Below are 13,395 nucleotides of genomic sequence, written 5' to 3' on the forward strand. Positions count from 1 at the left end.
TTAGTTGAGAAGTTTAAAAGATTAAAAATCTTGACTTATCAGGAGAAACAAGGTGAACCCTGACTTTTTCTACCCAATTTAATTTTTTTCTAAGTCTCTCATGCCTGCGTGAACTCCTCAGAAAGGGCACCATCATTTGCCAACAAAGCAGGCATTTCAATCGAGTTATGCAAAATAGCAGCAGAAGGAGGATAGAGAGATTGATGGGTTAATTTCCATCTCAAGTTCTATTTTGCCTACTTCAGTCATAGGGATGCATTCATTTCAAATTAAGACACAATGGGTTTGTGAAAAAATAAAGGAAATATCTGGAGATAATTAGTATAAAAGTCCTTAGAAAAAGTAACTGCATTCTAGCAGTGTGACTAATATGAATATTTATTCAGTTAGGAACACAGAGAAAAGCACCATATATTGAGTACATTGTGGGCCAGGAATCATGTATTTAAAGGCTGACATTTTGACTGCAAAACTTCATGAAGTAGATGTTACATTTTTCATTTTCTTGATGAGAAAACTGAGACATTAAAAAAGATGAGGAACTGGGTGGGGAGAACAGATGAAACAAGATTGGCCACAAAATGATAATGATTGAAGTTGGGTGAGGTTTCACCATGTTGTCTATTCTATTAAAATGTATTTGAAATTTTCCACAATGAGGAGCTTTTAAAAACTTACTAACAAACTTGAAGATTCAAAGATTCAAATCTGTTTTTCTCATTTCAAGCTTGTATTCTCTCCATCACACACTGAATAATTTCTGAAAAATAGGGGAGCAAATTTCCAGCCAGATAATAAATTGGGAATTCAAAAATCATTTTAGAAAGTAAAAACTGCTTGCTTTATTATCTCAAATATTATTGAGTCCTTATGAACCTTTTAATATTTACTAAATAAAGATATCCTTCCTTCTATTAAATATGTAGGGGATTACAATAAATTAAAAAAATATTCTGATGTTATTTTATTTAATTGTGCTTTATGAATTGATTTTATCTTTTTGTTTTCAAAGTGGCTCAATATACTAAATGTTTTGAAGTAAATATTTATAGAGATATGTAAGACTAACCATTTTGTTAATGAGATTGGGTAGGTTTACAGAGTTTGTGAACTAAGCTTTAATAAGAATGAACTTTAACCAAAACAAGGAAAAACCTGTGTAAGTAATGGAAACAAGTAAAAAGGAAAAAACAAGTAACCAGGAAAAAACTCAATAAGTAATGAGATCCACTTAAACTGGCGTGACTTTATGGCTCTATTTTTCTAATTCTTTCACTTGTTGAATAAAAAGTTCATCTGTTTAATGAAAAAGATTCTTAAAAAAACAGAATGCATCTTAAGTACATTATATTTCTATTTCTCAGTACAGAATTATTCCATCTGAAGATACTATGAGACATGAAAGACGCCAGAAACAAAAGGTTGTATAATACGTGATTGCATTTCTAGGACATTTTCTTTTTTAAGTCTGAATTTTATTCAAATGGACAAACTTGCTGACTGCTACCCCCTCATCTAGAGTATTCTTTTTTTCTTTTAAAAAAATTTTTGGCCTTTCCACGTGGCATGTGAAATCTTCGTTCTCTGACCAGGGATAGAACCCACACCTCCTGTGTTGGAAGGTTGGTGTCTTAACCCCTGGACAGTCAGGGAAGTCCCTCAATAAATCTGATTTTTTTTAAAATATGTATTTTAAAAGATATGCTTCTGTGTCAGTGTGGACCCAGAAGCAATGCACTTACCTGAATGTTGGCTGGAAGCCCAGGTCCCTGATTATCAACCATGGCACGTCAGGATGGTCTGGGTCAGCAAAGCAATGAAGACATGACCTCCAATACTAGAGAGCAGAGTTCCATGCTGAGATTAAAAACGACCTGAAATCTCATATGGTACATGCGGAAGGGTTTTGAAAGAGCACATATGTGGGCTTTTAAATACAGAGCGGTAAATGGTATTGCTTTGCTCAGAAGCCCAGGCTTTTGTTGACAGTTTCTTGTTAAGAACTCTTCTAGCAGAGAAGAAGGAAAGGATAAATGGGATAGTGAAATGTTGTATTTTAACATTCCATGGGATGTGATAGATTATGATAAGAACTTGTTCTAAAATTAAGATAAGTATTCCACTGCTCCAAAACTAAAGAACATGAACATTATGTGATGTAGCTGAGGTTCGGCCGTCACTTTTTAAAGACTTTTCTTTAGTTTTTCAATTTTTATAGAGGCATAATTGATTTACTAAGTTGTGTTTGTTTCATATTACAGCAAAGTGAATCTTTTATGCAAATACATATACCCACTCTTTTAAAGATGCTTTTCCCATATAAGCCATTACAGGGTATTTGTTGTTTAGTTGCTAAGTCATGTCTGACTCTTTGCAACCCCATGAACTGTAGCCCTCCAGGCTCCTCTGTCCATGGGATTTTGCAGGCAAGAGTACTGGAGTGGGTTACCATTTTCTTCTCCAGAGGATCTTCCCAACTCAGGGATTGAAACCACATCTCCTGCATTGGCAGGTGGATTCTTTACATCTGAGCCACCAGGGAAGCCCCTTAAAGAGCATTAGTGCCTTTTAAAATGAGCCATGTCAGTGAGTGAAAACACAGATCAATTGATGAACATTTACTTCTTTGAAGACTGTTCATTGGATCACTGATTGTCTAAATTAGCAGTTTCAGAATCTAAAGGTGAATTTTTTCTCTGGAAAACTCACAAATTATTTCCTTTCACAGGTGATACAATCTGGCAATTATATTGGCTTTTAAATTTAGTTAGACAAGACTAGCGTATATGAGGAGAAGGCAATGGCACCCCACTCGAGTACTCTTGCCTGGAAAATCCCATGGGCAGAGGAGCCTGGTAGGCTGCAGTCCATGGGGTCACGAAGAGTCGGGCACGACTTAGGAACTTCACTTTCACTTTTCACTTTCATGCATTGGAGAAGGAAATGGCAACTCACTCCAGTGTTCTTGCCTGGAGAATCCTAGGGACGGCAGAGCCTGGTGGGCTGCCATCTATGGGGTTGCACAGAGTTGGACTCAACTGAAGTGACTTAGCAGCATACACATAGTGAATTCGGAAGAAAACACAATTTTGAGGGCAGGCTGAGTGTGGCATTGACTCCTAAGATTTCTCAGTCTAAACCCAGAAATTACTTTTCCAGATACCTGAAATTGCATGTATAATCATATTATCTAAGACCTATTTCAAAATTCCTGCTGGGTCATTTCTCAATGGCACCTGCTTATTCACCATAAAGCTACCATGCAGAGTACCTGGTCCCAGCTAAAAAGTTCTTAGAAAAAGAATAGTATTCATGTTCTCCTGTTAGGCATTTAGCACTTAATACAAGTGAGTCTTTGGGATAGTCCAACAGTTAGAACTGGACATGGAACAACAGACTGGTTCCAAATAGGAAAAGGAGTATGTCAAGGTTGTATACTGTCACCCTGCTTATTTAACTTCTATGCCGAGTACATCATGAGAAACGCTGGGCTGGAAGAAGCACAAGCTGGAATCAAGATTGCCGGGAGAAATATCAATAACCTCAGATATGCAGATGACACCACCCTTATGGCAGAAAGTGAAGAGGCACTCAAAAGCCTCTTGATGAAAGTGAAAGAGGAGAGTGAAAAAGTTGGCTGAAAGCTCAACATTCAGAAAATGAAGATCATGGCATCTGGTCCCATCACTTCATGGGAAATAGATGGGGAAACAGTGGAAACAGACTTTATTTTCTTGGGCTCCAAAATCACTGGAGATGGTGACTGCAGCCATGAAATTAAAAGACGCTTACTCCTTGGAAGAAAAGTTATGACCAACCTAGATAGCATATTGAAAAGCAGAGACATTACTTTGCCGACTAAGGTCCATCTAGTCAAGGCTATGGTTTTTCCAGTGGTCATGTATGGATGTGAGAGTTGGACTGTGAAGAAAGCTGAGCACTGAAGAATTGATGCTTTTGAACTGTGATGTTGGAGAAGACTCTTGAGAGTCCCTTGGACTGCAAGGAGATGCAACCAATCCATTCTGAAAGAGATCAGCCCTGGGATTTCTTTGGAGGGAATGATGCTAAAGCTGAAACTCCAGTACTTTGGCCACCTCATGTGAAGAGTTGACTCATTGGAAAAGACGCTGATGCTGGGAGGAATTGGGAGAAGGAGGAGAAGGGGACGACCGAGGATGAGATGGCTGGATGGCATCACCGAGTCGATGGACATGAGTCTGAGTGAACTCTGGGAGTTGGTGATGGACAGGGAGGCCTGGCATGCTGCAATTCATGGGGTCACAAAGAGTTGACATGACTGAGCGACTGAACTGAACTGAACTGATACTTTAAAAGGTAGAATCACCTTGAATTGTCATTTGGTTATGTCCCATGTATTATGGAATCATGAGATTGGCATTTACCAATTTACCCTGTAACTTCAAGGAAAGTAATAAGAACACTAATTTGTGCTTATATGAAAATAGAATGTTTAAAAACTCAATAGCCCAAACTTTTATTTTTTAATGTTGTATTTATTCTTTTTTTTTCTCTAGAAATGCTAGTCAAGTACTCACTGTGGAGCAAGAACCAGGGTAAACACCAGGTATATAATCATGCAGAAGCTTGACTCTACCCTCCCAGGGCTCACACTCTACCAGAGAATAAGTAATTGGTACTAGATAACTGCTTGGATGGAATCCAGGAGTTGGTGATGAACAGGGAGGCCTGGTGTGTTGCAGTTCATGGGGTCGCAAAGAGTCGGACATGACTGAGTAACTGAACTGGACTGACTGAACTGAACTGAACTACTTTGTCTGATATTGAATGAAATTTATCAGTTTTTGTATCGTGAAAAGGAAATAGGAAGTAATATTTTTTTATAGAAGAAACACAATTATTTTATGTGAACTTCTTATATTACATGATGGTTGAAAACATGGTCAATGACTTTCAGACTTTCTTCCAAACCTGAATACTAACCATTTGCATTAGAGATACACTTAATACCCTACACTTGTTAAGTTCATTTTAAAATTTGCTTAGAAGTTAGAATAACCATTAGATGTGAATGTAGTTGCAGAGATTGGGTCTTGAAGAGCTGTGAGCATTGCCATATTCATTGTAGCACTATTCACAATAACCAAGATATGGGAACCACCTACATGTCCACTGAAGGATTAATGGATAAAGAATATGAGGTATATACACACAATGGAATATTATTCAGCCTTTAAAAAGAGAAATTCTGCAATATAGGATGACATGGATGAACCTGTATGACATTACACCACAGTGACAGCACAACAAATGCTGCCTGATTCCATTATTCTGATATATTCCACTGTATCAAACTCACAGAGGCAAAGAATGGTGGTTTCCAAGGGCTGGGTAGAGAGGAAAATGAAGAACTGTATATTTAAACTGGGGATTTAAACTGTACATTTAAATGAGGAACTGTAATATAAATGTGTATATTTCAGTAACGCAACATGAATAAAGTTCTAGAGAGCAGATGCACAATATTGTACTTATAGGTAACCATACTGTATTGTATACTGAAAAATCTGTTAAGAGGACAGACTTCATGTTAAGTGTTCTTACCAGAAAAATGGGGGAGCTCTATGAAAGAAAAAAAAATTAAAAAAACTATTCTGTCAAATAAATAAATAGAATACCAAAAGGATAAAAAATCAAAACCTGAAAATGTATGTCCCTGTTTATTAACTGTGAGAACTCTGAATTTTCTTGCCTAATTAACAATAAGTCCCAAGAGAAAGTTGGTTAAAAATAGGAATATAGTTCCATCCTCTCTTATGTGAAGCATTATATATAAATAATGCAAAATGCTATGCAGAGAAAGTGGACGAATAATGAAAGAAATGTATTTTGTTGCTTCAGATTTACACAGTTAAATAAAGAAGTGATAAATACCTAAGCTGCTAGTTATAAGAAGCTTGTAACTTGAATGTTATAGACCAGCGGAGCACACCCAAATATTAACTGTGGTTGAGAAAAAGAGCACCTGCATCAGCTGCAGAGGGATTCCCAAAGCCCACTCTCCCAGAAGATTTCAGTTGACACTCACGTGGCCCACTGCCCTCTGCCCCTGAAGAGAGAGGAAACAACAGTCACCTCGTTATTCTCCATAATAAAGTAGTGCACCATTTTGCCAAAATTCAAACTGTGTAAGGACTGAAACGTTTCTAGGCTATGGTACATAAGGTTGACTTGTGCACTTTGAATGAAAAATCACTTGATCCAACTCTGTGAACCGCACATAGCTTTTTTCTCTTAACATTTGAAATAGAGCACCTAAATTTGGGTCTCCATAAATCATAGACTGGAAAGGACCCATAGAAACCATTTTTTTTTTCTCCTCTTCTCTTCTCTTTGCTAGACGTTAAACTCAGGCTAGAAATCTGGTGTCAAAAGCAAATCCAGACTTCTACAGGGAGAGCCTTATTGATGAGAAAGACTACTGGGATTGGGAGAATTGCTGCGATTATAGGAATCTGCAAGTGTCTTAAAATCAATCTGAAAAGGGGGTCTCTTTTCAAAGATAATCCTTTGCTATGGGCAAGCAGAGGTTGGCAGAACTTTGGAGGGGATGCTGGACAAGCCAGGGGAAGTGACCGGTGGAGTCTGACAGGAAGGTGTCCCGCTGTGGTCAGCCAATTCCCGCGAGAAGCTGATAAGGAGGGGCAGGCAGTGGCGGAGGGTTTGGGCGTGGTCCACATTTTTTCATCCTTGTTCAGGGTTGTGGGCATGCAGGGTGTAGGGACCTACAGGAAAGAGAGGAGCCGGATTAAAGTTTGGTCAAGAAAAAGCAATAGGTAAGAAATGGACAGTTACAACGTGATCCAGTGAGGTGCCAAGTTTTTCAACTGAAGTCTCAGCTCATTCCAGCACACCCTTCCTTCGTGCCATGTGGTGATGCTCTAGCAAGTATAACCTCTCTCTTTACCCTTGGTTCTATTTTTCTCTATCTCCTCTGAAATATCATTTAAAATATTTCTTCAAGATCCCCGACAGATACCAAACTTCTTTTCCAGAATTCTCTCTACACACTTCTTCCCCACGTGTGCGTTTGCTCATCCTCTTCTTTATTCCTTCACTTCCTCATTCATTCACTTATTTGCCCACCAAGAATTTCTGAGCTTCTCTGTGGGAAATTGTGGGGCTAAACTATGGACCCTGGCTCTTTTTTTCTAAAAAAATAAAATTATTTTTTATTGGAGGATAATTGCTTTACAATGTTTTGTTGGTTTCTGCTGTGCAACAATGGGAATCAGCCATAGCTATACACATATCCCCTCCCTCTTGTGCTTTCCTCCCACCCCCATCCCACCCCGCTGGATCTTTACAGGGCTGACTCTTGCTCTTGAAAATCATATAACTTACTGGGAAAATGAGACAAATTAGTAGTTTTTAAAGAAATCTATTATAGTTGATTTACAATGTGTTCATTTCTGCTGTACAGCAAAGTGACTCAGTTATACAAATATATGTATTACTTTTCATATTCTTTTCCATTATGGTTTATTACAGGATATTGAATATAGTTCCCTGTGCTATACAACAGGACTTTGTCATTTATCCAATCTATATATAATAGTCTGCATCTACTAATTTCAAACTTCCAATCCATCCCTTCCCCACCTCCTCTCCCCCTTGGCAACCACAAGTCTGTTGTTTATGACCGTGTATCTGTCTCTGTTTCATAGATAACATGTCACATTTTCGACTGTGATGTGTGCATGTGTGCTAAGTTGCTTCAGTCATATTCCGCTCTGTGAGACCCTAGGGACTGTAGCCTGCCAGGTTCCTCTTTCCATGGGATTTTCCAGGCAAGAATACTGGAGTGGGTTGCCATTTCCTTCTCCGAGGGATTTTTCCCACCCCCTCAGGGGTTGAACCCGTGTCTCTTAAGTTTTCTGCACTGGCAGGCAGGTTCTTTACCACTAGTGCCACCTGCAAAGCCCCATATAAGTGATACCATGTAGTAATAAATCTGTAGTTTTAATAGTTTGTGATAAAGATTGTAAAAGTTCTGACCCTAACTCAGATGGAACCTAACCCTAACCAAATGGTTATCACCAGGGTTGTTTTTGCCTCCAGGGGAAAGATGGCCATATTTGAAGACATTTTTTGTTGTCATGACTGGAGGAGGGAGTTGCTAGTGGGATTTAGTGGGCTGGAGACTGGAGAATCTGCTGAACATCCTACAATGTAAAGGACAGGATCCCTTCCCCCACCTTCCCCCGCCCCATGACAAACAATTATCCCCTCTCAAAATGTCAATAGTGTGAGGATGAGAAACCCTGAACCAAGCCCTTGCCCAACTAATGGAGTGCTTGGAAGCACATGCGGCCACAGGACACATCCTTAGGAGAGTTCTATTTTATAATATACATTATATAGATGTCTTTCCAGTGTGTTCCCACAATGTGCTGGGAGCCAAGTAGTCAATTGTCAAATTTCTTACTACTCTCAGCTTGCTTTCTTCAAGTGTTAGTCATTCAGTCATGACTTGGGAACTCCATGGACTGTAGCCCACCAGGCTCCACTCTCCGTGGGATTCTCTAGGCAAGAATACTGGAGTTGGTTGTCATTCCCTTCTCCAGGGAGTCTTCCTGACCCAGGGATCAAACCTGGGTCTCCTGCATTGCAGGTGATTCTTACCATCTGAGACACCAGGGAAGACTTTCTTTCTTAAAGGTGTGGTTTACTTTACATGCATCTTTAAGTCAGCAACCCAACCTACTTTACTTCATTTTGCCTAAAAATTTGGCACTAAGTAAGGTCTGGGAGGGATTGGGGGCAGGAGGAGAAGGGACGGCAGAGGATGAGATGGCTGGATGGCATCACCAACTCAATGGATGTGAGTTTGAGTGAACTCTGGGCGTTGGTGATGGACAGGGAGGCCTGGTGTGCTGCAATTCATTGGGTCACAAAGAGTTGGACACGACTGAATGACTGAAATGAACTGAACTGAACTGAAGTAAGGTCTTCCCTATTACCAAGAGACTATAAAGACTGTGTTTAAGGGGCTTGTAAATAATACATTTTACGAGAATTTTATCTTTTGTACACATGGCCTAAGTAAGGGTACATTACCTGGAGAGAAGACAATTTTTTTCCCTGCTTCTCCCCAGGACCAAGTACTTACAGAGGAAATACGTGGAGGAGAACCAACCAGAACAGCTTTCTAGGAGTCAAAATAGACTTTCCAGAAAGGGAAATGAGAAGAATATGAGCTCAACAATGGACCCTGAAATGCTCAATAAATAAGTGGGTGTGGAACACCCCAACTTCAAAAACAAGTATCTTCAAAGTCTTATTTGATATGAAGGCTTTGTTTCTTCAGGGAGGTCCGTGTGCATTGTTGGGCTAATTTCAAAGCTGGCTCTGGGTTCTGCCCAGACTGTAGGATATTAACTCCTGCATCAGCCCACCTTCCCTCTCTCTCTGCACACTACTCTTTCTGGAAAAGTGTTTCAAATTTCACAATATGTTCTAGGAACAAGGAAGGGTGTCTGGATACACATCTAAAACCACCAAAGACCGTAGCTTCTCAGCTGGGAGGGAAGTTTTGCTAAAACAAAAAGCTCAGGAGGGGTGGAAGGCAATACCCACTCCAGTAACAGAAGCTGGAGGCGCTCCACCCACTAGAGACCGTCCCGAGGCTTCTCCAGGCCACTTGTTCTCCCTGGCTTCTTTCTACTGGACAAGACGCAATGTCAGAAATCTGTCTATAGTAAATAGGATGAAACAGGCATATATCAGACAACTCAAGGAAAAGCTGTAAACACTCAGATTCACCATGTCCTCTTGAAGGGCCTGAGCCTTTCTAGAATGCTGTTTGTCCTCTGCTGCCATTTTCACCAAAAATCAAGGATTACTGTTTATTTGCTAAGGGCAACTGTGTCCTTGTTCTTACTAATGACAATTGAGTCAAAGTATTATATGAATGAAAGGCCGGTGAGACAAGTATATGGGATAACACAATAACTCGATTGTGGAGAGGAGACTGGATGGAAGTTTATTAGAATCCAGGCTGGATTCACTTTTATTCTAGCATATATCAGGATATGGTAGGGAAGGGGATAGCTGGGTGTGGAAAATAGTCTTAACAGAGGGCAAAAACTTCGGCAAATCCCTAAATGTATAGTGAGGGAAAGATACAATGATTTCAGTTGTCTCAACTGGGAATCTTTGAAATGATAAGATAGATCCTAGAGCAGTAACTTCCAAACTTCTTGGACTATAGTCTGAGAAAGAAATATATTTTACATGTTAGTTCATGTGCATTTGTAAACTGAATTGTCACAATACAGAATTCATCCTTACAAGTTGATATGCTCTAGTCTATTCTATTCTGGTTAGAGATCCCCTAACTTGATTTTAAGATCTGTCTGTTGTAAAGTGCCAGATAGTATGTATTTCAAGCTTGTGGGCCACATGTCTTTCTTTGTTTTTACTTGGCTATTAGATGCGATCTATTTATTTTCACAACCCTTGCATATATTCTTTTTTCTCCCTTACAATGTTTTATTATTTTAATTAATTAATCGGTGTCAGGTCTTACTTGTGGCATGCCGGATCTGTCCTTGTAGGCTCTTTGTTTGCAGTGCTCAGGCTTCCCTAGCTGTGGCACACAGGCTCAGTAGTTATAGGATCTCAGTTCCCTGACCAGGGATCGAACTCCCATCCCTTGAATTGAAAGGAGAATTCTCAACCACTGGACTACTAGGGAAGTCCCCTCCCCCCCTTACAATGTTTTAAAGGTGTGAAAACTATTAGCTATGGTAGCCCATTGGCCATCATTTGCCACCTCATATTAATGGTTTGCAAATCACAGATTAAAGATTAGAGCTACTAAAAGGTTAAAGACAGGAAAGAGTTTTGACAGTCTGTCCTTGAACTATTTAACTTTCCGTGGTCAAATGGTGTTTGACCAGTGGGACACCAATTTGCAGCCCCTGTTTTTAGAGATGAGTGATACTCATACATAGCTTCAACAAAACATTCTGTTATATTCCTTGTCTCTTTTACATTTTGTGACAAAACTCTTTTATTTTTCAAAGTAGCTGGTATTCATTGTTGAAATCACTACAAGATTATCCAAGAATACAATTTGAAAGAAGACATTTCTTGCACATTGATTGTTGTTCAGTCACTCAATCGTGTCCAACTCTTCATGACCCCATGGACTGCAGCATTGCAGGCTGCCCTGTCCTTTACCGTCTCTTGGAGTTTGTTCAAACTCATGTTTATTGAGTTGGTGATGCCAACCAACCATCTCATTCTCTGTTGTCCCCTTCTCCTCCTGCCTTCAATCTTTTCCAGCATCAGTGTCTTTTCGAATGAACTAGTTCTTCACATCAGGTGGCCTAAGTACTGGAGCTTGAGCCTCAGCATCAGTCTTTCCAATGAATATTCAGGATTGATTTCCTTTAGGGTTGAATGGTTTGATCTTGCTGTCCAAGGGACTCTTAATAGTCTTCTCCAGCACCACAATTCGAAGACATCAATTCTTTGGCGCTCAGCCTTTTTTATTGTCCAGCTCTCACATCCATAAATGACTACTGGAAAAACCATAGCTTTGACTATGTGGACCTCCCAGAGTTCCATAATATATAATGGAGTGTAGAAGCTTTTGCAAACTGTGGGGGGTAAGCATAGTTTATCTTTGGGGGTATGTATAGGATAATTATATAGGATAACTATTCATAGCCACAAAGATAAACTATGCTTATCCCATAGTTTGTAAGGGCTTCTATTGCTCTATATTGTATCATGGAACTCTGAGATGGTGCCTTGTAGTCTCACAGGATTTGAACATAGTTCAAAACCTGGTTAAAACCTGCTATGGAGAAAGTGTACCGGACTGGGACCAGTAAAAATGATGAGTAAAGGAGTAACATTCAAGTCTCAGAACTACTGTGGACACACTCAGAGCTACATTTTATGGCTTTGGGTCGGTTACCTGGCCACCATCCGGGTTCCTTAAATCAGTGAATACTTCTTTCCCCACAGCTTTGTGATCTTTTTGATGTTCCTCTGGGACAACATCCTTTCCTGTGTCGACTAAATGATATAGTCACAGCCTGAAAGTAGTTATTCTATTTGGTGAGAGTGTTTAGGACTCCGGGCCTGGGAGATAGCATCTCAGTAGCTCTGAGGAAACTGCTCCAAGGAGGCAGGAGGGAAATCAGGCTGTACACAAGTTTGCAACAAACGGATTGGGCAGTCTGAACATCAAAGATCAGGTATCAAGTTAAGGAATTTAGCATTGTATGTATGGGAAGATGCAAGCTTCTTGCTCACTGTTTCCATTCCTTTCATAGGCACCTCAGCTCTCTGGGGCCAATCTGTTTCCTTGTTCACCTTGCTTCTTGCATTCCCCTAGCTCCTCAGCTGCTCCTCAGCAAGGTGGCAGCATGCACTGGATCTCAGTTTTGGGAGCCCTCATTCACATTTGGAGGCCAGAAATCACTGATGGCTGTGACATTTCTTGTTTATTGATACGACAGGAAGTATTTTCATTTCACACCTGGTGGCTATGGAGGAGCATCTTTGCTGGGTTTTGCTTGAAAAAACATGCTCTTCTTAGGCATGGGTAGGAAAAGTGAGAAGAGGAAGGCCACGGAGACAGAGGCCAAGGATATGACATTGAGGTAATGGTAGGACAGGCCAGCCAGGGATACCAAGAGCTGGGCCAGCACGGAGGCCGCCGTGTAGGCCACCAGCGTGACACTCCTGCAGTAGCCGCTCACCTTCTGGTAGTGCTCCGGGCTGACCACGCAGTAAATGTAGGCATAGCAGGCCACCTCGGTGGCGGTGACCATCCCATAGAAGAATTCCAGCACCTGCATGGTCCTGACTCCTTGGCCAAACAAGAGCAGCAGCCAGCAAATGTTGCAGCTAATTCCCTGGAGGATGACTGGCTTGTAATAGACATAATAAGCGAGGAAAAACACCAGGAGCGGCAATGCCAGACAAAAGTGTGTTCAAAGCGAAAGACTCCCCTACTTGACAAAAAAAAAATTCAAAGTGAAAGATGTCTTGTGATCTACAAGATTAAATGGACAGGATGTGAGGACAAAGTTCCAGGAAGAGAAATGCATCGTGACATTAGCATATGGCATGTATCAATCTGAGGACACATCGGTTGGCCTCTGACCAAGGGGGTCCACTTTGATACTTTACATGCTTTTCTGATAGTAGAATGAAAAACAAAAGAAGAACTGAAATTTGAGGAAACAAACTGCAAAGATAATAGACGTTTATGACATGTGGATTCGTTCCTCCAAGTGTAAGGAAAGAGCAGCTATTGCTCGTCGTCGTTAAGTGCTTCTTACATTTTAACATGTGATTTGATCTGCATAAGCTATGGAGGCTGGGAAA

General features: G+C 40.3%; 1 pseudogene; it reads right to left on the reverse strand.

Moving 5' to 3' along the window:
- Nucleotides 1-5,953: 5,953 nt before the first annotated feature.
- Nucleotides 5,954-12,980, reverse strand: LOC138432463 (thiamine transporter 2-like; annotated as a pseudogene).
- Nucleotides 12,981-13,395: the final 415 nt, after the last annotated feature.

The sequence above is a fragment of the Ovis canadensis genome, chromosome 2, assembly GCF_042477335.2.
Source record: "Ovis canadensis isolate MfBH-ARS-UI-01 breed Bighorn chromosome 2, ARS-UI_OviCan_v2, whole genome shotgun sequence".
In the NCBI taxonomy this organism is placed as follows: Eukaryota; Metazoa; Chordata; class Mammalia; order Artiodactyla; family Bovidae; genus Ovis; species Ovis canadensis.